This window comes from Gopherus evgoodei, chromosome 2 (assembly GCF_007399415.2).
Source record: "Gopherus evgoodei ecotype Sinaloan lineage chromosome 2, rGopEvg1_v1.p, whole genome shotgun sequence".
In the NCBI taxonomy this organism is placed as follows: Eukaryota; Metazoa; Chordata; order Testudines; family Testudinidae; genus Gopherus; species Gopherus evgoodei.
This window is the reverse complement of record NC_044323.1, coordinates 54,955,254-54,982,734: the sequence shown is the minus strand read 5'-3', so window position 1 is coordinate 54,982,734 and position 27,481 is coordinate 54,955,254. Positions and strand designations below refer to the sequence as shown.

At 40.8% G+C, this 27,481-nt stretch overlaps 1 protein-coding gene and 1 long non-coding RNA gene across 7 annotated transcripts in view; both read left to right on the top strand.

Annotated features, from left to right (window-relative positions):
• Positions 1-27,481, top strand: part of DGKB (diacylglycerol kinase beta) — a 565,198-nt gene that overhangs the window by 80,594 nt on the left and 457,123 nt on the right. The window lies entirely within an intron of this gene.
• On the top strand, positions 6,877-26,063 carry LOC115645694. The gene is made up of 3 exons (XR_003998802.1): positions 6,877-7,082; positions 25,845-25,847; positions 26,050-26,063. It is a non-coding gene; the product is annotated as an uncharacterized LOC115645694 (long non-coding RNA).

Here is a 27,481-nt window from a genome sequence, read left to right as displayed (position 1 = left end):
AAGATGTAAGGGCAGGAGCTGGAGGAGAGGCAAGGAGCAAGCACAGAGCAAGAGCATGGTGGGATCAGGAGTGAAGGCCGGGTTGAGCTAGGAGCAGAGCAGGAACAGTGTTGGGTGTAAGAAACAGGCAGAAGCAGAGTCCAATGCAAGAGGAAATCACCTGGTTGCTCAGACAAGTTCCTGTCTCTCCTTCTGGCTTAAATAGTGAAGGTTGGGCCAATCGGCGGAGCTGGTTCTTGTGGGTGTGCCTTGGCTCAGATTGCAGTCCTACTAGTTTCTTGGTTCGCTAGATTTTACAGACATTAGATGGAGGCCAGGATGTGATGGCTCTCTAGGAACTTTCAGGCCTGGGTTCAGGACCTGGGACATCACAGGAAACAAAGACCAGAGCAGTTAAGGGAGTTAAAATATCTGTGCCTGATTCACCACTGCATTAGTTCAGTTTTATGCCAGTGCTTGCAAATAGATATTGGAGATGCAATCATGAGCCTCAATGAGGGAAGAAAAATATTGCTGTTTTGTAAGAAAAATGGAAGAGCTAGAGGAGGAAAGGGAAGCGTGTACTGGAGCAGTGGTGCCCAACCTTATTACACAGGAGGACCATGTAAACCTAAGCACAACCTTGTGTGGAACAAACAGATTCTACTTATTTTAATAAGATTTAAAGTAATCTGTATTGATTTATATTTTAAGTTCAGCTTGTTTTGTATGTTTTTAGATAGAAACAACCTATGTACAGTATTGTCTATTTAAAAACAAATAAAGAAATCAGAGCATAAAACATGTATCAGAATTATAGAAAACAGGAAAAAAACTATTAATGAATCTCCTGTAAGTATATTGTGTTGAAGCAGGCTGAGGGCCTTATGAAATGCTCTGGTGGGCTTTGTACTGGCCATAGATTGAGCTTCTCTGTACTGGAGGAAATCACTATAATCCTGGGAGTTTCTCCAAAGTTCTTTAATAGTAAGGGAGCAGAGGCCAAGGAAGTGGATTGAAGTATGAGCCATGATTCCTGGGATGAACTGAGCGGTAAGAAAGCAAATAAAATACATACTAAATTAAGAAAAAACAAAGAGAAAAAAGACCAAAAGGAAGGATATCAGTCTTCAGAAAATATGAAAATGTCTTCATATTGAATTTCAGACCATGTTTTTGAAAGGATTTGCAGACCAAGACCCATGGGTGCCTGGTACATTTACAGCTCCCATATTAAATTAGTTACTGGAGAGGACAGGAACCTGAGAGAGATCAGACCTCAGAATGGAACGAGTTTAGAAAAAAATCAGAATAGTGTTAGAATAGGTTTTATAGAGAAAAGAGCAGAGGAGTTGATCCAGAAAGGTATCTTAGCTTGAATCAGAAATTTTTGCTTTTAATGAACATTTGTATACAATAAATGGTAAACATTTTGTATGAAACAGAATGACTGTGACAAAGAGGGGGATCAGATTAAAGGAATCCAAATGACCTCTACTGAACAGAAGAAAACTGTAGAGATAGGATAAAGTTTCTCTTCCACTGATGATGAAGCAGCTCTACAAGAGCTGTTGCATTTTCTGTGGAAGTCTCCTGTAAAGATTCTGCAAGTGTATAAAAGAAATACTGAAAAGCTGTTAACTAAGTAAGGCATTCAACATTATTTTAATTAGCAATTAGCTAGTAGTTGTGGTAGAAACAAGTCGTCATTCTTTTAACTTCATGGCTTTATCATAAATGGAAAGCCATGGTGCCTACCCTATGAATTTTGCATGAAGCTAGACTTGCTTGTCATGTTGCTGCTTAAATCCAAGCTCAATACTTCATCTTCTAATCTGCAGAAATGGTCAAGCAGATGCTTTTTGTAAAACATGGTATTACCAAACAGGATTGCAATCACACTGCTATGCCTTTTTAAATAATAAATGCTTTAAAACAATGTTGCAGTTTTGATATAGACCCTTAAAAGAATGGCATTTGTAATAACTTGTCACTTCTTCCCTAATGCACTCTAATACTTTCCAGCCAATTCATATAGGCCCTGATTAAGCAAAACCGTTAAGCACATGATTAAAATTAAGCACTTTTTGAAGTGTTTTGTTGAATATGGATGGTCATAAGTATGTGCTTTAAAGTTAGATGCACTTATGTTCTTTTCTGAATTGGTGTCAAAGTCTCTATCAGGGACTTTTAGAGTAGTAGTTGATTTTATGATACTCCCACAAGACCTGTATTAGTTTGGTACAATGAGTGATTTACAGGAGGGATGCTGATCATTCTTGTAGATTGTAAACTCCTCAGAGGAGATGCTGTCTTTTTTACTGTATACTTTGCAGCACTGAACATATAGTGGGTGCTAACCATGCATGTGGTGCAATTAATAAGCAGCTCCAATTGTGTTTACCACGAATAACCCAAGTCATCCTGCTTCTCATCTAGCTCAACTCTCCTACTATCCCTTTACTTAGGAGCCCAACAAGACCCTGGGTTGCTTTAATTTTCCTCCTTCTCCCTCCACACTACATTGGTTGTCTCATCTACCCACAAAACCTGTGATACCTGTATCAACTATGTGTACCTTACAAAAACAACAAAAAAACCAACACTCTAACTGTCAGAACAAGTTAGCAGACAGAACCTTTCCTTTCCTTCTGGACACACATCTGAACTGCCTTTCAAATATTCTAGGCATGAAAATGTAAACTGTTGCTCAGGATATGGCTTAACATAAAAAAACTACATGTAACTTTGCATAATTAGGCATGACCCAATGTAATCACATGCCTCAATTATTTTTTTTTCCTGGAAACTTGTAATACGCTTTTTATATTACAGAAAGTCTTTATTTTGAGGCTGAGTCAGACCTCTTCGAGTTGTTCATCACCCCAGTAGATTAAAGCTGGAGAAATTACTCAAAATGACTGTGTTGAATTAAACTAATGAGCCTAATAAATAAGGAAACTGGACATCTATATTTCTTCAGTAGATTACCACTGTGTGCATTTCAGTTTTCCAGCATGAAAGGAAAATCACATATTACACCAAAGTCCTTGACTTGAACCTGAAAATACCTAACTGTTCTCTGTAAAACCAGGCTAGTTGTGAATTTTGTTGTCTGTAGACAACTTAAATCTCCAGTTAATTGTATTGATTTAATTTATTGTCACTGGAACCGGTTATACCGCAACTCCTTGCTTAACGTTATAGTTATATTCCTGAAAAATGCTACTTTAAGTGAAATGATATAAAGCGAATCCAGTTTCCCCATAAGAATTAAGGTAAAGGAAGGGAGGGAGGGTTAGGTTCCAGGGAATTTTTTTTTGCCAGATAAGTCTCTCTCTACATACATATACATATACACAGTATAAGTTTTAAACAAACAATGTAATACAGTACACAGCAATGATGATTGTGAAGCTTGGTTGAAGTGGAGTCAGAAGGTAAGATATTTCCCAGGGAATGCCTTACTGCTAAATGATGAACTAGCAGTCGGCTGAGCCCTCAACGGTTAACACGTTGTTAATGTAGCCTCTGACTCTACAGGGAGCACAAATGGAGAGAGGAGACACAGCATGACAGTGGCTGCAAACCTTCCCTATGGAAACTGAACAAGATGATGAACCTACACTATCCCACTGGAGTGCACCGCTCCCTCCACTTTCCAAATGCCGTGTGTGTGTGAGAGAGAGAGAGAGATGTGCATTGCCCCTTTAAGTATGCTGATCTCATTCTAATTACACTGCCTTTTTAAATACATCATCAAGTTGAGACAGCGGCTGCTGCCAGCAGGCTCCCTCCATCCTGAGTCCTGTCATGTCCCCTCCCTGCTCTGTGGAGATGGGTCATAGGAGAGAGGGGAGGGGGATACCCTGACATCAGCACCCCTCGTCCCCCCCTCCCCTGCACAGCAAGCAGGAGGCTCCTAGGAGCAGCTCCAAGACAGAGGGCAGGAGCACCACATGGCAGTGGGAGGGAGGGACAGCTGAACTGCCCAGCACTTGATAACTTGCTGGGCGCCTGCCGCACAGGGAATTTAGGGAAGCTGATGGGGGGAGCTGCTGGTCCACCCTGGTTCCAAGCCCCCATCAGCTAGCTGCAATGGGCTGCTCTTCCTGCAACAGTGAACAAAGCAGGTGGCTACCAAACAAAGTTATAAGGGAGCATTGCGCAACTTTAAACAAGCATATTCTCTAATTGATCAGCTATGTAACAACGAAACAACGTTAACCGGGACGACGTTAAGTGAGGAGTTACTGAATTTTGAAATGAGATTGTGTTGTATCCCCCTTCCTGAAAATCAAGATGCTGATCAGGTTTGATTTGCATCACCTCACTGGCATGCCCAATAGAAGGCTGAAAGTGAATACCTTATGTAATGGTTAATGTCTTTAGTGGCAGTTATGGCCAACACTGAGCATTGGAGAGAGCAATAATAATGTGTGTTCCTTGAGGGTAAGCATAATTGCTGTTTGGAGGCATTAACAAAGAAACTAAAGTGAGAGGCCAGTATTTACTTTCCATTTGGGTATGAATTATAGTATGGGGTACCATTAGTTAAGCAAGGCAGGGAGAGCACTTAGCAAAGTAGTGGTCTGGGAAAGCAAATAATCTATTTAATTTATTTCTTATCCCATTCAGTAGATTTTACCAGGCAGCTAAGATGGGTGTCTAATTTTCAGCCTTAGATTTTAAATACTGATCATTCTGAGTGTAACTGAGTGTATCTCTCTCTCTCTCACCACACTCAAAGCAGAATATTTTGGACAATGAATGAATGGAGTTTTTGAATTAAACGGTTCTGGAAGATTCCATAGCATGTTGGAATAGAAGTTTAGGAGTAGGAGATGTGTAGGTAGAAAGGATAGTTGAGAGAAGGCAGTGGCAGTTGGGATTTGCAATTGGGATTGAGCAGTTGACAAGAGGCAGGAGGAAGGAGAGGCAGAGAGGGAGAGCTAAGAGGAAATAGGGTAATGAGTGCAAGTCATGGATTTGTGAGTGAGTTGAAAGAAGGAAGAGACCAAAAGGAGAAGGAAGCAGAACCAGGGAGGAAGCGAGAGCAGAGATAGGGCAGAAAGAGACAATCATCTTGAGAAATGCACCTGGTTGCTTTTTACCTTGCTGAGGCCACGTTGTTGTCCAATTAATTTATTTATTTTGCTGCATGCAAATTAGCCACACAATCCTCTGCAGGCTTCTAAAAGACTTGACTGGTGTTGAATTCTAAAGAGATTAATAGTAATCCAGTTCTTGATTCTTACGAAGGGATCACTCCCCCACAAGACACAACTGGCTGAATCAGAATTCTTCCTCTTAATTTTCCAGCTTTTACATGACTAAGAACAGCACATATGGTGCATGATGAGTCATCTTTGTGATTAAGGTATGCACATGACAGCATCTGTATTATACTAACCAGGTGAGCCAGTCTTTTAGCTAAGCGAAAGGGGCCAGAAAACTGCCAATAAAAGGATCATCACCTACTTGTAAGTTGTATAGTATGATGCAACAAGGGATAAAAATAGAGGACTTCAGTAATACAGTCTTATTCAAGATATAGGTACTGAAATATTAAGGACAAACTTAAGTGCCTATTTTTAGGCACCCACAAAAATGACCTAATTGTAAGAAATGTGGAACACTCAGGGAGCTCCTGCTGACTTAAAGGGGAACATTAGGCACCCATGTTGAGAATCTTGTCTCAGAACTTAGTTGTGGGATTGATTTTACTGGGATAAACATAGGTGAACACCTGCACCAACCTGGAGCCTCATTAATTCCAGTGGAATTCTGCTCGTGTACTGGGTTACACGTATTCACATCTTCATTGCAGGATCTGGGATTGATTTGAAGATAATAGTTACACATTGTAAAAGAAATGAAATATATCCTCCATTGTGATATCTTAATGGTTTACTGACTCTTAGATGTAACATGAGACAGCTAAAACATTTAGGCAGAGATTTCCAAAGCTGCCTTAGGGAATTTGGGTGCCCACGGGAATTTGAATGAGATTTTAGTGTTCATATTCATTGAGCAGCTTTGAATTTCTTAGCCTTTAAACCTATATTTAAAATGGATGTTATCTTCCTCACTATACCATTTATGTTTTTATTTTGACCTTTTGGGTGATCATTTTATTTCTTTTAAAATTAGAGTTTTCAGAAGAAACAGAGTTGTGGGTTTTTCATTTTGTTGAGATAATGTATGAACATAGACAAATTCACCTGTTTGCCATTTGTGAATGACCACAGACTTGAGATATTTTGACAAGATTCTGGCATATCTCTTAACAGTACAGCTAAAGGGTAGGGGATGACATTACTTTCAGCAGAGTGGATCTGTATGATGTATGATATGCCAAAGCCTTGACAGCATGAACATTGCGAGCAAGTAAATGATTTACTCTGTCAGTTCTAATGCACATATTCTCAAATATGCCTTTTGTTTGAGTGCAATCAACATATAAAAAAATGCATTACTCTAGTGCCAGAATGAGGTATAGATGTAGCTATGGGTTTGCTGCTGGGTGAATTCTGTGCCACTGCGTGTGAGCAGAATTCATGTCTCCCACAGATTTATTTGCTTTCTGACAGGGAACTAAAGGGAAGCCGCAAGAGCGGTCATGCACGACTCCCTAGTGGATCAGGTACATTGTTTCAGGCACCCAGAGCAGCTGGCAGAGAGGTAAATCACCATGGGGCTCGGGACACCCCAGCCAGTAGCTCCTACCCTGAGCCAGGATCAGCTGCTAGTTCTGGCTGGGCTGGAGGCAGGAGAGGACAGGATTTCCTCTTCCCCTGCAAAGAGTGGCTGGGGATGTGTCAGACTCACCCCCAGAAACCTCCCCCCGCTTCAGGAAGCTCAGCATCCTCCTGTGCTTCCTGCCCCCATCGCATCTCAACTGCGGGGGGAGGGGTCACTGCACAAGCAGCTGCTTCCTTAACCATTCAACCTGCGTGCATCTCGACCTCCCATTTCCAGACACACCTATCAAGCCTCCCCTGGTACATCCAGAACCCCCCTAGCCCTCCATACCTGAACCCTACTCCACGAACCTCAACCCCTGCATCTGGAGCTGCCCTGCACCCAGATCTCCTGCCTCTGTACCCCCACTGAGCTCCCTGTACTCAAACCCCACCTGATGCCTCATCCTCTGCACCACACTGAACCCACACATCCAGACCCCCATGCCACTGACCCCAACTAGCTGCACCCAGACCCCCAACTCCCCCAGCACCCAGGCCCTCCCCCACTGAAATCCCCCATGTCCAGACTCCTCCACTGAGGGCCAACCATTTTCACCTGGAAGTCCCTGCAGAGGCCCATTGCCACTGCACCTGGAACCCCCCCGCAACGAGCCTCGGTGCATCCATATCCCCTCATGCCTAGACCCCTCCACTAAGCTGCCGGCACCCAGATTGTCCCACCCAGAATCCTCTCATCCCACTGAGCCCCTCTACACTTGGATCCTGCCTGGCTGAGCCTGCCTGCCCCACGCCTGGTGCAGAGGCGCAGGGACCCAGGTTGTTTCTGGAGCAGGCCCAGGCCTTGTGCTGTGTCAGGGTCAAGTGCAGCCTCACCTCTGAGTCCGTGTCCCAGGGGTGGAGGGAGTTGCCGGGTGATCTCCCACCTTTGTGCAGCCAGTGACCTATGCTGCCCACTGCCATCCTGGAGCCTCTGCATTTATTTACTGACAAGTAAAACTTGCAGAATTTTAAAATATTATGTGCAGAATTTTTAATTTTTTGGTGCAGAATGCCCTCAGGCATATGGATTGTATACATGCCATACAACATGAAGAATTATAGGGGGCGTAGTAGTGACCATCATAAAGTCGTATAAGAGTTTTCATTCTATCCCGCTCTATCATAAATATTTAAAAACTCTCTCACCTTTTTGCCTGAAATTTATCAGGCTTGGGCTCTGTCCAAAAGTGAACGTGTTTGGGGAAGGTTTTAACAAAAATGGTTCAACTCTTTTGGCGTACAAGATGCATGGAGGGAGGAGGGGACATTTTCCCTATTAAAAACATTGAGCTGAAATGTCGTTGTAGAAAGTTGTAAGTTAGCATCTTGCAGCAGTGCTGAATAGATTGCATGATTAAGCTCATGTAGGCTATTTACATTAACCGCTAAAACCTCATCTGATAAATAGCACCTAATGAATGCTGTTTTATTGGTTGAACCTGTACAATATATTGCCACTGGCTAAATTATTAAAGTATTAGCTCAATAGAAATGTGTACCAGACCATTATTGAAATAAAAATGTATTTGAACAATAGTATGTAATCACACAAGTAAGGACTATATCATAATGCAGGCTATCATGATTACAGGGCAAGTTGACTCTTATCCCTTGCTGATTTCTCTTGCACCCTAGAGGTGTTAGGACTTGTGGCCTGACCTTTTCTTGAGGTAGAATCATGCAATTCTCCCACTCTTAGACTGGGTCCCAGTCTGCATTGACCATGTCTTGATGTGGATTACTCCAGCAGGTCCGATCAGGTTCAGGATCTGCAATCTTTCTCTTTGGGAGCTTGTAACCGGTGAATTGCATTGACCCAAAACAGCCTTCTTGAAACCAAAATGTTCCTACAGCTAAAGAAACAGTAAAGCATAGCGTAAGAGAGAATGGATATTAAAAACAACAAAAAATCTACAATTCATTTCTGTTGGACCTAAAGGCTTGGTATACGCTCTGGGCAAGTTTAACTTTCCTAACACTCCAGCCTTAGGTCTCTCTGCCATGTTCTTAAGAGCCTTTCCTTAAATCCAGATAAATCCAGTTCTCACTTGTCCCTGGGCTTGGACCTTCTGTCCAAAACCCAATTTTGCTGAGCTCTACAGGAGGCTGAATCATCTCCACCAGGCGAGTTGTTCTCCCGTTTGTCTTGTAAGACGACTCCTGCACACACATACAGACACCAAGTAGTGGTTGAGGGAAATCTTATCCCAAGTCATTGTCCTGCCTTCCTGTTTTTTTTTGTCCAACAGCTGCTGTTAAACTAAACAAATATATTCATACTGTAAACATCCCTTACAATTAGACAAACATATAGAATATATAATCAATAATTATTACATAGCAGCTTCAAAGCCACCAAGATGCAAATACTGGTGCAGAACTGAGATTCTTCTTACGATCATAATCTCCTACATGTTGAATGCTTACACATGAAACCTTAATGTTTTCCATGCATAGTAGGGCATTTTTTGTTTCAGTATTATTTTCATTCCAAGAAGGGAGTCTGTTTCAATTTCATAAAGCATAAGCCTTTAGGATATCAGAAAGATAGGTGATACAGGGATAAATGGGGCCTCCAGGAAGTTTAGGGGGCTGGATGATCGAAAATGTGATGATATATTTTCCTGGCCTCCTTTTTGGTCTTTATAAATGACTTAGCATTGATGAATGGCTGCCTCTCATATGACTTCTTAGTGATAACCCTCTTTGAGAGAGAGATGAATTGAACAGATAAAGGGAAAGATGAGCTTGAAAAACAAGGGGGAGAATAATCCCCTTTTCTTCCCAGAAATGGACACAGTGTTCCAGCAATGGATGCACCAATGCCAAATACAGAGATAAAATAACCCCTCTACACCTAGTCAGGATTCCCCTGCTGATGCAACCCGGGATCTGATTAGCAATTCTGGCCATAGCATCACTTTGGGAGCTCATGTTTAGCTCATTATCCATCACAACCCAAAGTCTTTTCCAGAGTCACTGCTTCCAAGGATAGAGATCCCCATTATGCAAGTATGGCCTACAATCTTTGTTCCTAGATTCATACATTTATATTTAACCATATTAGAATGCATATTGTTGGCTTGCACCCAGTGATCCATAAACTCATGTGCGTTTGCATTAACCTCCTTTAATAATCTAGTCCCAAAGCAACTGTTCCATTATCTTTAGAACCATAGAATATCAGGGTTGGAAGGGACCTCAGGAGGTCATCTAGTCCAACCCCCTCCTCAAAGCAGGACCAATCCTCAGACAGACTTTTACCCCAGTTCCCTAAATGGCCCCCTGAAGGATTGAACTCACAACCCTGGGTTTAACAGGCCAGTGCTCAAACCACTGAGCTATCCCTCCCCTCTTGTTTGGGTTCAGTGCTGAATTGACAGACCTATAATTACCCAGTTCATCACATTTACCCTCTCTAAATATTGGCACATTAGCTTTCTTCCAGTCTCCTGGAACTTCCCCAGTGTTCCAAGGCTTATTGGAAATTGACATTAATGATCCAGCAAGTTTCTCAGCCAGCTCTTTTTTAAAATCCTTTGGTGCAAGTTTTTCTGGACCTGCTGATTTTAAAAATGTCTGACTTTACTAGCTTCAGTTTAATATCCTCCAGAGATGTTAGGGGAATGAAAAGGGTATTATCACTATATGATGAGAGTGTATCATCTGTTTTTTTCCCCAAGACAGAAATATGTATTGAACACTTCTGCCTTTTTTGCATTATTATTGATAAATCTACCATTTCCATATAGTAATGGACCAATATCATTGTCAGGATTCTTTTTCTTCTTAATATATTTTAAAAACTCCTTATTGTCCTTAACTCTGCTGGTGGTAGATTTCTCTTGTCCGTTTTGATTTTTTTTATTCTTTTTTCACTTTTCTGCAATTCCTAACTTCTGATTTACGTTCAATATTATCAACTTGCCCTTTCTTCCACTTATTAGAGTAGACCTCAGAGTTACAAACACCTCAGGAATGGAGGTTGTTCGTAACTCTGAAATGGTTGTAACTGAAAAAAAAAGTTATGGTTCTTTCAAAAATTTGTGACTTAATGTTGACTAAATACAGCTTTGAAACTTTACTATGCAGAAGAAAAATGCTGCTTTTAACCATCTTAATCTAAACAAAACAAGCACAGAGACAATGTCCCTACCTTGTCAAATCTTTTTTTTAAACTTTCCTTTTATTTTTTTAGTAGTTTACGTTTAACACAGTACTGTTTTCTGTATTTGGTTTTTGCTTTTTTGTTGGTCTCTGCTGCTGCCGATTGCTTACTTCAGGTTCCAGATGAGATGTATGGTTGACCGGTCAGTTTGTAACTCTGGTGCTCATAACTGAGGTTATACTGTGTGTATATATAGAATAGGTGCTTTCAGTTCTCCTCTAAACCAGGTCGGTTTTTAAACCAGCACAACCTTCTTCCTCGATTGTGGCTTTTTTGGGTATCTAGTAAGGTGGTGGTAAACGATTCCCAATGAACGTGCACATTTTGCTGATTAAATTCTTCCTCCCAGTTGATTTGGCTCAGAATTGTTTTCAGCATTGTGAAATTGGCCCTATTAAAGCACTTATTGAAATGTGTGTATTATTGATCTGAACTTTATTCTGCTTGCACAGTATAAATGTGATCAAGATGTCAGAAGTGGGTTTGTTTCCAAATTAATCAACTTATGACTAATTGGTCATGCACATTTCTTGTCAGCAAAGCAATTCATTTGTTCATTTTCCTCCAGTGAGAATTGTCTTAACAGAACCATACATGGCAAGCAAGTGGTTTCCAGAAAGTAGATAGTGTTGTTTTTTCTCATTCCCTTCTTTTGCTAGACATGGATGGAATTTGATTTCCTTGCTGTCTCTATGGACAGAGAATAACAATGCTTAAATCTCAGGGGAGACAGAACAGTTAAAACAGCAAAAATATACAAATACTTAGTAACAGCCTGAAATGTTGGATTATAACTTTATGTACAAATGGCACAGGATTTATCAATTGCTTCCTTTCATAAGACAAGCCTTCAGCTATTTTAAGGATAATATATAGCATGTAAGTCTTAAAAGCTTTCGTTGATATCATAAGCAACAAGAGTGATCTGGGTGTCTGTTTAATGCACATCCAGCTTCCTCTATATACTTTGTGGTATTTCAGTACTATAATAATACACATAGAAGGTCTGATATACTACTGTGTTACTTCAACTTTAACAATTCCATAAAACTGGAAAAAATTCACTGGTTGATCAGGTTCAGAATATACAATTTGATAAAATTGGGAATTCTACTGCATTTGTCAATCTAGCCATTGTCACGAGGTCATGTTCTTTGAGTTCCTTGGTACCAGGAAAGGAAGGGAACTGTAACCTGTACCAGTGTTGTCAACTCTTGCGATTTTATCATCTTGTGATATTAGATATTTTGTTTACAGCCTCAGCTCCAGGAAGACTGATGGGATGGGAACCTGCAAGAATCCACTGAGCCAAGAACTGTCTTCCCATCAGACCACCTGGTGGGCTGAAAGGGGCCTGTGAGCTTTGGTTGTGTCACAACTTCATCAAAATAGAACTGTCTTCATGAAACATTTTGATTTGGCACATAAACATTCTCCGATGGGACAAACCTTCCACAGGAGAATTTCCAACCAGCTCTACTTTACATAACAGGTGCAGTGGCATATGAGAAGGTTGGATATCTGGCCTGTAAAACACCAATGGGTAGATCCTTAGCTGATGTACATTTTCATAGCCAGTGACTTCAATGGAGCTGTGACAATTTACACAAACTGAGAATTTGCCCCAAGATCTTAAAATCTCCTGGCCATATTGCCAAATGGAAAATTGTTGGATTGCAGGCCATTATGTGGTGGGTAGTTGTTCATAGATCAATATTTACCTTGGGAGGGAGCACTATAGTCTGTAACTCGTACTAGAAATGGAGGTGGGGTAGGGTGGGTGGAAGTATAAAGAGTGATGGCAAATAGGCAGAAGCAGGACAGAGTTATAGTTGTTTTTTGAAACTTTAACTACAAACACCTTGACTTTCAAATATCTCTTTGATAACAATTTTCTAGTAGTTTTTTTTTAAATAGATAGTTATTTACATCCTTAATTTTATCTCATCAAGCTTATTTTAATCTCTGGGGAGTTTGGCAAATTTTATTAATATTGATATGTCTGCTATTGTTTAGAAGATATTATAATTTATTACACCTCTACTTCACTATAACATGACCTGATATAACACGAATTTAGATACAACGCGGTAAAGCAGTGCTCCGGAGGGTGGGGGCGGGGCAGGGCTGTGCACTCTGGTGGATCAAAGCAAGTTCGATATAATGCGGTTTCACCTATAACACAGTAAGATTTTTTGGCTCCCGAGGACAACAACATATCGAGGTAGAGGTGTACTTACTATCTAGTGTGAAGAATTTTTATTCCTTTTCTAGAACTGAGAGAATATTTTTTGTGAGGGAAAATATTCTGATACTTCATTAAGATTCTGAAATGTACTTGATTTAAAGATGAACAACCATAGCTCATTAAAATCAAGGTAACATGATCATTTAAAACAATAACATTTTATTGGAGAAATGTATTTCTGATGGTTTAATTCATAAATATAAATACCAAAGGAGGGATAAAACAGGTCAGGTTTTGAAATCTCAGAATTACCTGGGGAAAAATGAAGAGTTTGGGAACACTTCTTGTGATTTCTGTTTGGCAGCTGAGAAGGACTCAAACTACTATAATGAAAATACCATTATACAGGAAGTTATCTGAAATGCATTTTCGAATGTTTAGTTTTTAGTATCAACACAATTATTTATTTTTACTGTTACAAACACAATAAATAACACTTGCTGAGAAATACAGAGTGACAGTCTAGCCCCACTGAAGTCAATAGCAAAACTCCTATTGACTTCACCAGGGTCAGGATTTGTGCCCCACACATTTACACACATGTTTAATCTCCATCGTTATTTTGGTGAGATTTAAATATGCAGTGAAATTCACTTGGGTATGGTGTGCCAGTGCAAAGCTTATACTGCAAATGTTCACGCACATACCTAACTGAAAGCAGGTGAATAGTTCCATGTAATCCTTCATTTCATCCCAAGGGTCAAAAATCTGAATTGTAATTATTACACATTTTTTTAACTCATCCTCACAGTGTGTGTGTCTGTCTCTATAATATATTTTTATATAATTGAAAATACTATTCACTAATTCTTCATAAGTCACACTTAAATATTAGACAGTCAGTTTTGGAGCCCTGAAAGTAGGGGTCAGAGTGAGGGCTGGTCTACACTATGAGGGGAAATCGATCTAAGATACACAACTTCAGCTACATGAATAACGTAGCTGAAGTTGAAGTATCTTAGATTGAATTACCTACCGTCCTCACGGCACAGGATCGAGGTCCGTGGCTCCCCATGTCAACTCCGCTACCGCTGTTCGGGTTGATGGAGTTCCGGGATCGATAGGAGCTTGTTCAGGGATCGATATATCGCGTCTAGGTGAGACGCGATATATCGATCCTCGAGAAATCGATTGCTACCCGCCGATATGGCGGGTAGTGAAGACGTAGCCTGAAAGAGGGCACTGAAACAGCAAAGAAAACTTTTGAAAAAATCAGACACAAACAAAACAGTTTTTTCTAAGTCCCAGATCTCAAGTATAATCATTGCAATGAACCTCTCACCCTTTAAAAAGAGAAGAACCTCCCCCCCCTTTTTTTTTTTTTTACCAGAAATCATAAATGACAAATTTCAGGAAAATTGGCTTTTTTCCTTTAAAAAAATAAGAAGGATGTGTGTAAAAATATGTATTTGAGCTTTTATAATGGAAACTGTCTCTCGGCCTTATTTATGCAGTCAGTAGCATGGCTTCATGATGTAATGGTAGTATGATTGTCTCTTTTATACAGCTTTATCTTACAGATACAGACAGGAACTGTGAAACATGGACACGAACAGAGAATGAAAGACAAGTGACTTAGGGAGAGCACCACAGAGTCGCTGACCTTTCATAGTAAATTTCAGGTGTAGCTGCACAAACATGCACGAATCCCCTATCCCTCCAATTAATAAATCTGAAGTACAAGTACTTGAACTGCTTTTCATATTACATATTATTACATGCATATTACATATTATTACATATGAATAATAATATTGTATGTGTTTTGGATGATGGGACATGTGTAATCTTTGGTCCTAAGGACTGCATTATCAAATGTCAGCTACTTTTGGCCTCCAAGGGACCATTGCTGCTACCTACCTAGAAATTTCTGCCATGCCAGGGAATTCACAAGAAGCTGGGTAAGGCTACCTTAAACTGCCAAAGCAATCTTAGGGGAGCCTCAAATTGTTAATTAACAAAATATGAATATATTCCATCCGACTCCCTGTTAAATATGCAAAGAGAGAGCCTGAGGTTTCCCAGAACTCTGGAATATTTGTTCCTCTAAAACAATTTCATTTAAAATTCTCTTTTTCACTGTTAATCCTATTAGCAGTATAAAAGAGCTTCTTCTAATTGTTTTTGTTTTCATTATATGTACTCAAGTTTGCTGGGCCTGATGTAGTAAGATTTGAAATCTTCTTCATATATATGAAATATGGTGACCAATGCCATGTTTGGAAAATCTTTCTGAAAATTCTTTGAAAGCTTTCTCACCTCCACATATTCAGGATTTTGGAAGGTTGCTGACATTTTTCATGTCGCAGCTGTATTAGGCTTACAGAATGGAGATGCAGGGGTAGAAGATGACTTTTCACTTCCTATTTATTGTAGGTGTCAAATTCAGTTACAGTCCAAAAAGGAACTTGATTATGAACAGTTCTCATAAAAATTGAAGTACGATCTGGATTTTTAATTGACATTACTTGTACTCTAGCTGTTGTTCAGTAGCAACTACTGCAGTTCAAGTTGAAAAATAGTTCCTATTATATAGCCCCTTGTTTTCACATTGCTTTCTAAATTATTCTCTTTTGGGGTTTAAATCTTTCTTGCTTGCTATCTTTCCAAAGGAATTTTTAATTATTATTTTGGGTGGTAGTAAGGACAATTTGACCAAAATGTCCATCATATTTGAGTTACCCGGAAATGGAAAACAATACATTGAATCCAATTCTTAGGTACACTCTTTTTTTTGGCATCAAAACTATACTTCACAGGAGAGAGAGAATTAGAACAGAACAGAACAAAACAAAACAGAAACTATACTTTTTAAAATGTAGATTACAGCAAAAATGGTTTGGAATGAGCATGCAATTAGTCTTCAGTGAGAGCTAACATCTTTGTTAGGTCTGAAAAAGCTGGTTTTAACAAGATTCTGAGACTGAAAATTGAACTGTAGCATATGTACTATTACTATTTCTATTGTTGTAAACTTATTTATTCTGTCTTTAGACTATTCTGAAACAATACTGCTTTAGCCCAGCCCTCACTGTATAGCCTTTTCTTTGAACTCTTGTCTTTTGTTCTAAAGTGACATTTCTGCATTTCCGTCCCCCTATTCTACCTACAACATCCTTCCTGGCAGTGACACTGTAGCTGTGTTCTTCCCATACTACCTTCAAGGTAAACATTCTTTGACATTCCTCTCTGGTGTTATCTGGACTGATGACCAGCTAGGTCACCCCAATCATTGACTCTGCGAACCAGTCTTACCCTGCTCTGCTGTGAGAACCCCCACTCCTGGGCTGTTCACGCACAGCCTCTGGCATGTAAGCTGCTCCTTGGATTGTGCAACCAAATGACACTAGCCAATATCTCCGGTCCTAGACACAACCCTAGGAACCTCCATTTTGCAGTGCCCAGTTATGTTGCTCGATGCTGCAAGCTTATATGAGTTTGTCAATTTAACAAAGGAATTGGTATGTACCAGGCTTGTTATCCAAGGGGAGCCTCTGACATACTCCAAACCAAATGCACTGCTTCAGGTAGAATAAACAAATTTATTAACTATAAAGAGAGATTTTAGGTGATTATAAGTCAAAACATAACAGTCAGATTTGGTCAAATAAAATAAAAGCAGAACACATTCTAAGCTGATCCTAACACTTTCAGTGTCCTTACAAACTTAGATGCTTCTCACCACAGGCTGGCTGGTTGCTCTTCAGCCAGGCTCTCCCCTTGGATTAGCGCTTCAGTCACTTGTAGCTGTAGGTGGAAGAGAGAGGAAGAGCATGGCAAAGTCTCTCCCTTTTATCATGTTCTTTCTTCCCTCTTGGCTCACCCCTCCTCCTTCAGAGTCAGGTGAGCATTACCTCATCGCAGTTCTAAACTGACAAAAGGAAGAAGAGTGACTCACTCAAGAGTCCAACAGATCCTTTTGTTGCTGTCTAGGCTGGGCTGGGTTGTCCCATACATTCGCTGGTGAGGTGTGAACTGCCTCTCTGCTCTTGGAGAGTTTTTCATGAGGACACATTTTCAACCTCATAACTATATACATGAAATTATAACCTATAACATTCTTATAACAACAATTACTATAACATTGCTATAACATTACGATAACAACAATGCTCAGTGCATCATGACCCTTCTGAAGACACCTTTCATGACAAACTTTGCATTGAATACCACACAATCATTTTACAATGATGAACATGGGGGTGCTGGGTGTTCCCCCAAGGTACAGAATGTCACAAATCCCCTTTCCATTGTCCAAACCTTGTCCTGTACACAATTAAGCAGTTCGTGCACATTGTTCAGAAGGATGTAGGAAGGCAAGAGTGTTTGTGTAGGCCTTTTGCTACTTTCTACTGGGGAGTCTGTTGGTCCTAGAGGGACTGGAGTGATCCAGGAGGATGGTGGTTGAGGCTTCAGACACATACTGTGCTATTGGGAAGTTCAGTGGGGACCTAATGCCCAAACAGCTCCTTTCCCTGTCCAGGATCAAGATGTGGGGAGCAGGCAACTGGACGGTTACTCTTCTTTGTCTCCTAGTGGACTTCCTTCCAGTGGCACCACTGCTGCTTGAAGCATCTCCGATTGGTACATAGACACTTTTAGTTTTTATTGCTCAGAGTGCACCTATTTCTATGTAACTCCTGTGTCTGAAATATTTCCTTATTGCACTATACTTCTGCAACTTTTGGATTCATAGTTTTGTTCATGTTGTTATTAACAAATGTCTTTGTCAGAACTGAGTAATCCTCAGCACTTGTTGGCTTTTCCCTGATTCATAGTTTAAATGATTCACCAGCTTTTCAACCTCAGGTCTCTGACAGAAATGTAATTTGCTTTTGTTTTCATTAAGCCCACCTATTTTGCATAGTCACCTTTCCAACAAAAGGTTCTCCAATGTCTAATAAATTTAAACCATCCTTTCTATGCTATTTTCTCTTTGACACTTTTGTAACTGGTTCTGTGTATGGAATCAGCAGCATTTCCAGGAAAGTTACAGTGGAAGTCCTAGATATAAACTTTTTTCCTAATACTATACATTTATCTTCCAGCATCTCTTACAATTCCCGTCATCATTCATATTGACTTGTACCACAGAGGGCCTTTTTCATCTTCGTAGAATCTTGTGTAGATGCTTTCTGAAATCTGCCACCCTCACCCACATTAGTGAAGCTGCACATAGGTTCTAACTGACATCACATATACAGCTGTCAATATTATTAATGACAATCCCTTGCCATCACAGCCTGTTTTTCTCACAACAGTGTCTGTCTTATTGAGGAATCTCCACCATTCATGGGAAATGATCAGTCTCCTATATTTCTGTTGGATCACTTTGTATAAGTGACTTGTCCATCTCATTATTTGCTACTCCCTCAAATCTCTGTCATCTGCAAACTTTATCAGTAATAATATCAAGTTTTCTTCCAAGTCTTTGATAAAACTAATAAATGGTATAGGGCCAAGAACAAATCCTTGCAGGACCCCTCTACAAACACATCTATTTGATGATGGTTTCCTGTTAACAGTTTTTGAGATCTATATATATTAGCCAGTTTTAAATGCATTTAATGTGTTACATATTGATTTTTGTATCATTCATGTTTCAAGATATCGTGTAATACCAAGCCAAATGCCTTACAAAAATCTGAAAATATCTTTATCAACTAACCTTTCTCCACCCCTCCCCCCCCCCAAAAGAGATCATTAGTTTGACAGGATCTAGCTTCCATGAACCCATGTTTATTGGCATTAATGATATTATCTTCCTTTTAATTCTTTATTAACTGAATCCCATATCAGCTGTTCTGTTGTTTTGCCCAGGATTGATACTAGACTGACAGTCCTATAATTATCTGGGTCATCACATTTGCCATTTTAAAATATTGACACAACATTAACTTTCTTCCAATCTTGTGGAACTTCCCCAATATTTCAAGACTTCTTCAATATCAGCACTAACAGTTGAGAGAGCTCTTGAGCACCTTTTTGAAAATTCTTGGATGTAAGTTATTTGGACCCACTGATCTAAAATTTCTTAACTTTAGTAGCTGGTGTTTTAACATCATCCTGTGTTAATGTTGGAGTGTAAATTATTTCATCACCATCATATGATATGAATACATCATTTGGCTTTTTCCCAAATATAGAACAGAAATATTTATTGAACTCTTCTGCTTTTTCTGATTTATTTTTTAGACTTAGAATTGAAAGACTGTATCTTGTATCATTTAGACCTCACCAATTATTTTATTTTGAGTATTGTATTGAAACATATCTTGTCAGAAGCTAACAAACAAGCCAAGTGGAGATCAGTCGGTACCTATTTTATACTGTTTTGAAAATGTACCCATGCTTACTCAGGAGGTTTCTGAATAAATTATTAAATTGAACTGAATATTTATGCTTACAAAATTATAAGTTGGGTGGTAGATTCTGAATTCAGATGTATGGTTCCATCTCTAGTGTCTGGCAATTAGTAGATGCCCTGTCTCAAAGTGCACAAGCAATGCAGCCATCCATGCCACATATGAGATTAGCATCTCTTTATTATTGTTTATACTGTCCTAATGCCTTGAAGTCCTTATCCTGGATCAGGACCCCAGTGTACTAGGCATTGTATAAACACAGAAAAAGACAGTCTCTGTCCCAAAGAACTTAAATTGAAGTATAAAGCAAGAAACAGATGGATATAGATGGATGGGAGTACAAGGAAACAACGGGACAATTTGGTCAATATGATAGTGTGTTGTCAGTACACCAATGGCCTGACTGTTGTCAAGCTTTTTTGTAGACATCATGGAAAAGGAGAGTTTAAGGAGGATTTTCAAGGAGAATAGTGAGAGCACTGCAGACGTTTACAGGGAGCATATTCAAGCATGAGGGGAAACATGGGAAAAAGCACAAAGGTGCCTGTTTGATAATTTAATAAGTGGGTGATGGAGACTGGCATCATGGGCCAATCGGAGGCAGGAGCTGACATTGATAGTGAGTGAAGGATGATGTCTAGGATGCGGATAGGCCATGGAGGGCCATAAAAGTGAAGACAATTTAATTTGTTTTATGCAACAGAGAAAGCGGAGCCAGTAGAGGAATGCAAAGAGAGGGGTGATGGTGAAAATGAGGGGCTAGGAAAATGATCTTTATAGTAGCATTGTGAATGGATCTGAGCGGGGCAAGAGTGCATTTGTCAAGATCAGAGAAGAATGTTGTGGTAGCTGAGACAGCCTGGTGAAGAGTTGTTTAAATATGTGGATGAACAGAAAGGACCATATCTTAAAGATCTTATACAGAAATTATCTGCAAGATTTAGACATAACCTGGATGTTTTAGTACCGAGAGAGAGAGATCTGAGCTGAAGATGACAAAGGTCACTTTATGCACTTGCGTGATAGGCGGGATGGTGGTGGTGTCCACAGTCATCAACGAAAGAAGGTAGCAGACAGGGCTTGAGGGGTAAGATTAAGGGCTGTATGTTAGCAATATTGAGCTTCACTAGACATCTTCAAGGAGGTGTTGGAGAGACTGGTTAATATCTGGTCCTTTATTTTAAATTGTGGCAATACAATGGTTTAGAATTATAAATATTATTTAGAGTTGTTGTTATTTGAGAATGATTTGTGATTGAGAGCTTTAAGCAGAGGACTGGGAATCAAGAAGCCCTGAGTTCTAATCCTAGCTCTCAAACTGATTTCCTGTGTGATCTTGGGCAAGTTATATGACCTTTTGATTAAAATGTAGTGTCAGTCATTTCACTACACTTTTGTGGTTTGCTATTAACAATGCTCAGGAGACCAAATAACCAAGGTAGCCAATTTATTGCCTAAAGGCAAAACAGTACCGTACAAAAATGAGACATACATACCTCTTTTTTGAGGAGTAGTTCTTATCTCGCAGCATGTTCGCTTTCCACGGTAGGTGTGCTTCAAAGAAACATCCACAAAACTACCTCTATTTATAGCATCGCTGTTTTGCAAGTTAAAGAGCACTGTCACCCGGCACTAAAAGTCACCAATCAACTTTTAAACTTATTTTTAGGTATTATGGTGTGCCTTCTTTATTTTTGCTTTAGAAATCACATTCCAAACCATTTGGATGTAAAGGTACATCCCAACCTGTGTTGGGATACACTATTAATGTTTCTTGTCTTTGACAGGATTCCTGTGTACTAATGCTACAGCTTTATAAAAATGTTGTGGGATACTTAACATGGTGAGAAGAATTGTGGGAAGAGCATAATACTTTCAGTTAATATAACCTCCCAATGCACACACATACAATGAATATCATATTAATAAAGTGCACATAAATACGATGTCTAACATATACGTGATGCTAACAGACCCCTCTGCATTAATATTAACATTTTAAAGATGAGGATAATACTTACCTCCTTCAAAGAGCTGTCATGAGGATTAATTAAATAAATTTGGAAAAGTGTTTGAAATGTTCTTAATACCACTTTTTTATTAGTAGAGACAGGGACTTTGTCAAGCAAATTGGACCCAGGTTCTGATTGGAGCCTCTAGGCACTATGATAATACAAATAATTATTAATAATACATTCTGCTTTTAGTTACACAGGTGAAACAACAATTGAAGTCAGTGGGAGAGACACTTCCGTAACAGAGCAGAATTCAGTTCCAAGTCTGTTATGTGATTACCATCTCTAATCATATCTGCAGTGAGAGGTCATGTGAAGCATTTACTGAATAGTAATTTGAAAATCATCCCATGCTTACATATATGATAACCTGAGTAGACCTTTTTTTATGGCTACTTTGTTTTTTCTAAACAAATGATGCATTTTTTTCTAATGTCCACAGTAAAGAATGGCAGGAAAAATTATGACTGACATTTTCCTTTCAGTATAAGGAGTCAAGCTGTCTCAAAGTACAAAATATACACTTTATTGAGCATTATCCCATGCATATCTAAAATTCATGTGATGTTCTTAGAGTACTTCCCTGGGCCAGTGTGCCATACCTTCCTGTCCAGTGTGTGTGTATGGGGGTGTCATAGAGCTGCTAGATCCCTTGTTTGAGCAGTTCGGTGAAAAAATATAGGGAGTAGACAGAATTTTGGTTCCATCTGCACATTTGATTTTTATTTATTTAGACAGTTCAAAATAAATAATACTGAATGTTTCCTGCTTAGTGTTCTCTTAACTATTAGTATGTGTATCATCAATCTTTCTGTGTATACACTTCCATAGAAGGAACATTATCAGAAGACCAAAGGGTCTGATGTTGGACCCTGAATATACAATTGTGATATTCTTTTAATTAAAAGTTTTATAAGGTAATGATACAATGAAACAGTTCACACCTGAATTATATATTCTTGAATCCAAACCTAACCAAGGCAGAAAATTGAGCCAAAAGACTTTTTTGAACAGTTCTGTTGTTGTATATTTTAATTAACGATGCCAAGGAAGAAATTAAGGAGTTCCAAGGAGAGGATGGAAATCCTTGGAAAGATGGACTTTTTTGAAGTTTGAATGCCATCTGCTGGCTGGGCAGGAAACTTGTCATGACGCTTGGACTTGTTCAGTTGTTGGATAACCATCTGCAATAAAAAGCAATACCTCCTCAAAATTTAAAAGGGCCCTTCAATACAACTAAATTGGTAAATAACTATATAAATATGGTTCAAAATCCCAGTTTGTTGTTTCTCTTTCCATTGCAGAAGAATTCTCTCTTCATCTAAGAAATCCTCTATCTACAGGTACAGAGGTTCCAAACACTAAGACATTCTGATCCTGACTCAGGAAGAGACCCCATATTCTTGTCAGCAGTGTTGAGTGATTTTGTTCTCCCAAGAAAGAGTTCCTTATAACTGAAGTCCTTTACTGGCTAGAACCCAGGTTTTGCAATCTTACAGTAAGTCTAACTGCAATTAAAAAACCAAGGCTGGCCCATGCCAGCTGACTCAGGCTTGCGGGTCTTGGGCTAAGTTTTTGTTTTAACTGAAGTGAAGATGTTTGGGCTTGGTCTGGAGTCTGGGCTCTAGGACCCTGTGAGGTGGGAGGGTCTCTACACCATAATTAAGCAGCACCTTTAGCCCAAGCCCCACTAGCCAAGTCAGCTGGCATGGGCTAGTGCGGGTGCGTAATTGTAGTGTAGACATACCCTTAGAGGTCCAAAATACCAAAATTAGCAGCCTTAGGAAAGAAAGTGCTTTCCTGAAAATCAAAGACATCAAGAAAGAGATCCTCACCACACCTGAAGACTCCCCAGACAACAGAAAGAAGCATGAAATAAATCCCACTTTGATCTAAAGCATAGGAAGATTTAAGTCAATACTTACTGGCATGATTCCATAGGGAATTTCTGTGCGTTGAAGGAAAGCAGAATTTGGCCTGGGAAAGTGTAAATACTGCCTTTCTAGAATCCTGCATTCCCTTGTAGTTTAGATTCTTGCTCCTAAATTCAGACCATTCTTCTGAATCTTTGAATTAATAAATTTAATATCATCCATAGATACTGTAAAGATAGACACCAAGAAAATTATACTAGAAATAGGAAAGAAATATAGCCTTAACATTGTTTTAAATTGGGGGAAATTCTCCTAAAAATGTAACTAGACTAAGTATTTTATAGCATTTGAATCTGACAACACTGTAACTAAAACCAGGGGTGAAAGTAAAATTTCTCTCTTACTGGTACGAGAGAGGAGGCAGCTTTGTTCCCTCCCCCGAAGGGGCGGGGCCTTGGGTGGAAGGGGAAGGGCTGAGGGGTCAGCGTCCCCTAGCCAGCCTTCCAGCGGTGATTTAAATCGCTGGCCCCGGGGTAGCTGCTCCTTTTGGCCTCCTCCCCCACTCTTGGTGGTCCGGGGGGTGGGAAAAGGGGCAGGGACGTTAAAGCGCTGCTGCAGCACTTTAAAGTCAGCGGTACGGGCTGGGACAGGCGGTCACTTTTTAACGGTACGCTGTACTGGCCAGTACCACCTTACTTTCACCTCTGACTAAAACTGATTTAATACTGATTTAAACTACAGGTTTTCACTTGTATCTGTCAGAATTATTGTTTACATCTTATGTATAGTGCTAAACTCCCTTCACTTGACTTACTAAATTATTTGGCTTACTGCTTAAAAGAGCTATCCTTAAAATCCTTGACTTGTTAAGTACATAACTAAATCTAAACTAATTGTGTTCAAACTGGGAAAAATCATTGGTTATTTTTTGTTTTGATTTGCTTCAACTAAGTTCCTAAATTTAACTCCATTAAATTACTGTTTTGCTGTGCCCTATATCTTACACACTTACCCTCTGCAACTATGCTGCTTTTGCATGTGTGAATTACTTGTCACGAGAGAAGCATCTCTAGATCTCGCCCCATTGTAATATTACAGTGGGTGAGTGAGAAGAGTTATCTTTTAACTTCAGAGTCTCACTTAAATCGTTTTTTTTTTGGGGGGGGGGGGGTGTTATAAATTTTAGAATACTTTTATGCTAACTTTAATTATCATATTTTTCTAACTACAAAGGGCAAGTCTACACTAGACCACTACATTGGCGCAGCTGCAGTGCATATAGTGAAGATGTGCTATGCAGACAGGAGAGCGTTGTCCCGTTGGCATAATTACTCCACCTCCTTGAGAGGCGGAAGCTACGTCGGCGGGAAAGCGTCTCCTGATGACATAGTGTCAGTGTGGACAGTGCTTTCGTCGATGTAAATTACATTGCTCAGAGGGGTGTCTTTTTTACACTCCTGATCTAAGTAAGTTGCATGGATTTAAGCGGCAGTGTAGACCAGCCCAATTCTTAAATTCAGGTGTGGTCAAACCACAGCTCATGAGCTGCGTATGGCTCTTTTACAGTTAAAGTGCAGCTTGTGAAGCCGTCCCTGCCCCTGTTTCCCCCACACTGCCCAGTCTGGTAGATGGAGGTTCTGCCCTGTGGCAGGGTAGTGGGGGGTAGGGGCTTCTTCCCTGTGATGAAGGGGGTCTCAGGGATTTAGCACCATGGGGGGGGCACTGCGGCTCAGGGCACATGCTGAGGCTTGGGGCTTCAGCAGGAGTGGGGCTGAAGCCTCAGCGGGCATGCCCCACAGGGCAGAAGTCCCGAGCCCTGGCAGGCATGCCCTGTGGGGCTGAAGCTTTGCGCCCCAGCAGGTGCGCCCCTTGGCTCTCGAACTTCTGAAGACTATCGTATGCATCTTGAGGGTCAGTAAGTTTGGCCACCCCTGCTTTGATTCTTTACGCTCCAAACTAGCCTCATTTCCATTTTTATGTGTGGATGGTAACTGCTGCTGGTTTACCTTTGTCAGAGGGGTAGCCGTGTTAGTCTGGATCTGTAAAAGCAGCAAAGAGTCCTGTGGCACCTTGTAGACTAACAGATCTATTGGAGCATGAGCTTTCGTGGGTGAATGCCCTGCTTCGTCAGATGTATGGTTTACCTTTTTCTATTCTAATTACTAAGTATTGTGCTCCTTTCATTACTTTTCTGCATATCATACTTTTCTTGATAGTATTTATACATTATATGTATATGTGCTTTCTCTGTGACTGTCTGTACCTAAAACAGAAGTGGGCAAACTTTTTGGACTGAGGGCCACATCTGGAAATAGAAATTGTATGGCGTGCCATGAATGCTCACAAAATTGGGGTTGGGGTGCCGGGGGGAGAGGAGGAAGTGTGAGGGCTCTGGATGGGGGTGGTGGGCTCTGGGATGGGGCTGGAGATGAGGTATTTGGGGTGCAAGAGAGTGCTCCGGGCTGGGATCGATGGGTTTGGAGGGCAGGAGTGGAGTGAGGGCTCAGGCAGGAGTTGGGGGTGTGGAGAGGCTCAGGAGTGCAAGCTCCGGGCAGCACTTATCTCAAGCAGCTCTCGGAAGCAGCAGCATATCCCTTCTCCAGCTCCTATGTGGCAGCATGGTCAGGCCGCTCTCCACGCTGCCCTGCCCACAGGCACCGCCCCTGCAGCTCCCATTGGAGCTCTGCAGGGAGCCATTGGAGTGGGGCCATTGGAGCGTGTAGGAGCCAGAGCAGGGCCATGCCACAGTTTCCAGGGGCTACTTGGAGCAGCCCTTGATCCTGCGCCCCAGCTGGAGCGCTGGAAGGGAACTGTGCCACAGCTTCTGACAGCTGCGTGATGTGGCCCTCGAGACTGCGCCCCGGCTGGAGCACCGGATCAGGGCCATGCAGCTGCTTCCGGGAGCTGTGTGGTGCGGTCCCCAACCCTGTGCCCGAGCTGGAGAGAGGCCATGCCGCGGCTTCCAGGATCCACGTGGTGCGCCCCAGCTGGAGCGGGGCCATGCTGCAGCTTCTGGAAGCCGTGTGGTGCGCCCCCAATCCTGCTCCCCAGCTGGAGTGCCGGAGTGGGGCAAGCCCCAGACCCCACTCCCCAGGAGGAGTTTATGGGCTGGTTTAAAATGACTCGCAGACCGTAGTTTGCCCACCCCAGATCTAAAAAGTGTCTCTCTTCTCCAAATTAACTGAAAGACAAAAGTAGCACCGTCACATCTAATTCAACTTTTCTAAACTGTTCACCTTGCCCATAATTCAGATTGCAACCTTATGTCCTAGCTGTATTATGATCTTTTTGTCATTTCCAACCTTTAGCCTACTAAATTCTCCAAATCAAAGCTAATCCTGTCTGCTCTGCGCTGTTGTATAATAATCACATTGGATGATTCTTGTACCCCAGCTTTTGTTATGTGTTGTAACCATTTCGACTAGGGTATGTGTATCTAAATACTGATTTAAGGTAATACCTGGCCTACGTCCTGCCCCCCAGTTCCCTCTCAGGGCTCTCATCTGAGCCCTGCCTGCCCCCTGTATGGGTCTGGAATTGCTCAGAGCCCTGTCTGCCCCTTCCCCCGCATGGCTGCTGCTGCTCACCAGAGGTCTGATTTCCCCCTCATCCCCCACAGAACTGGCATCGCTATTTGCCCCTTCTGCACATTCCTCTATGCAACTTTTGGACAAAAGTGGGCATTTGTCCCATTTGCTCTTGCCAACTGATCATTACTTTTGTCACCCCCCCCATGTGCTCCCCCCCCCAATAAACCCACCACACACAAAAGGTCAGGACAGAGCTTAAAAAAAGAGACAGTCCCAGTCAAAATGGGCCGTATGGTCACCCTACCTATCCCCAAAGAAACACACGCAAGTTGAAATTGCCTACTTTGGATCAATACATAGTCCTGCCTGTAGAAGCAGTGTTTCCAGGGCAATTACTTGTTAGAATGGTTTCCTCACAAAGAAGGATAATAATTATTCATTGGACGATTAATCACTTTGTTTCCTTTTTGTATTATGCCTGATCCACATCATACTTTGCAATTTGTTCAGTTTTCCCAGGAAGCATTTACTCATTAGCTATTTTAATTATCAGTAT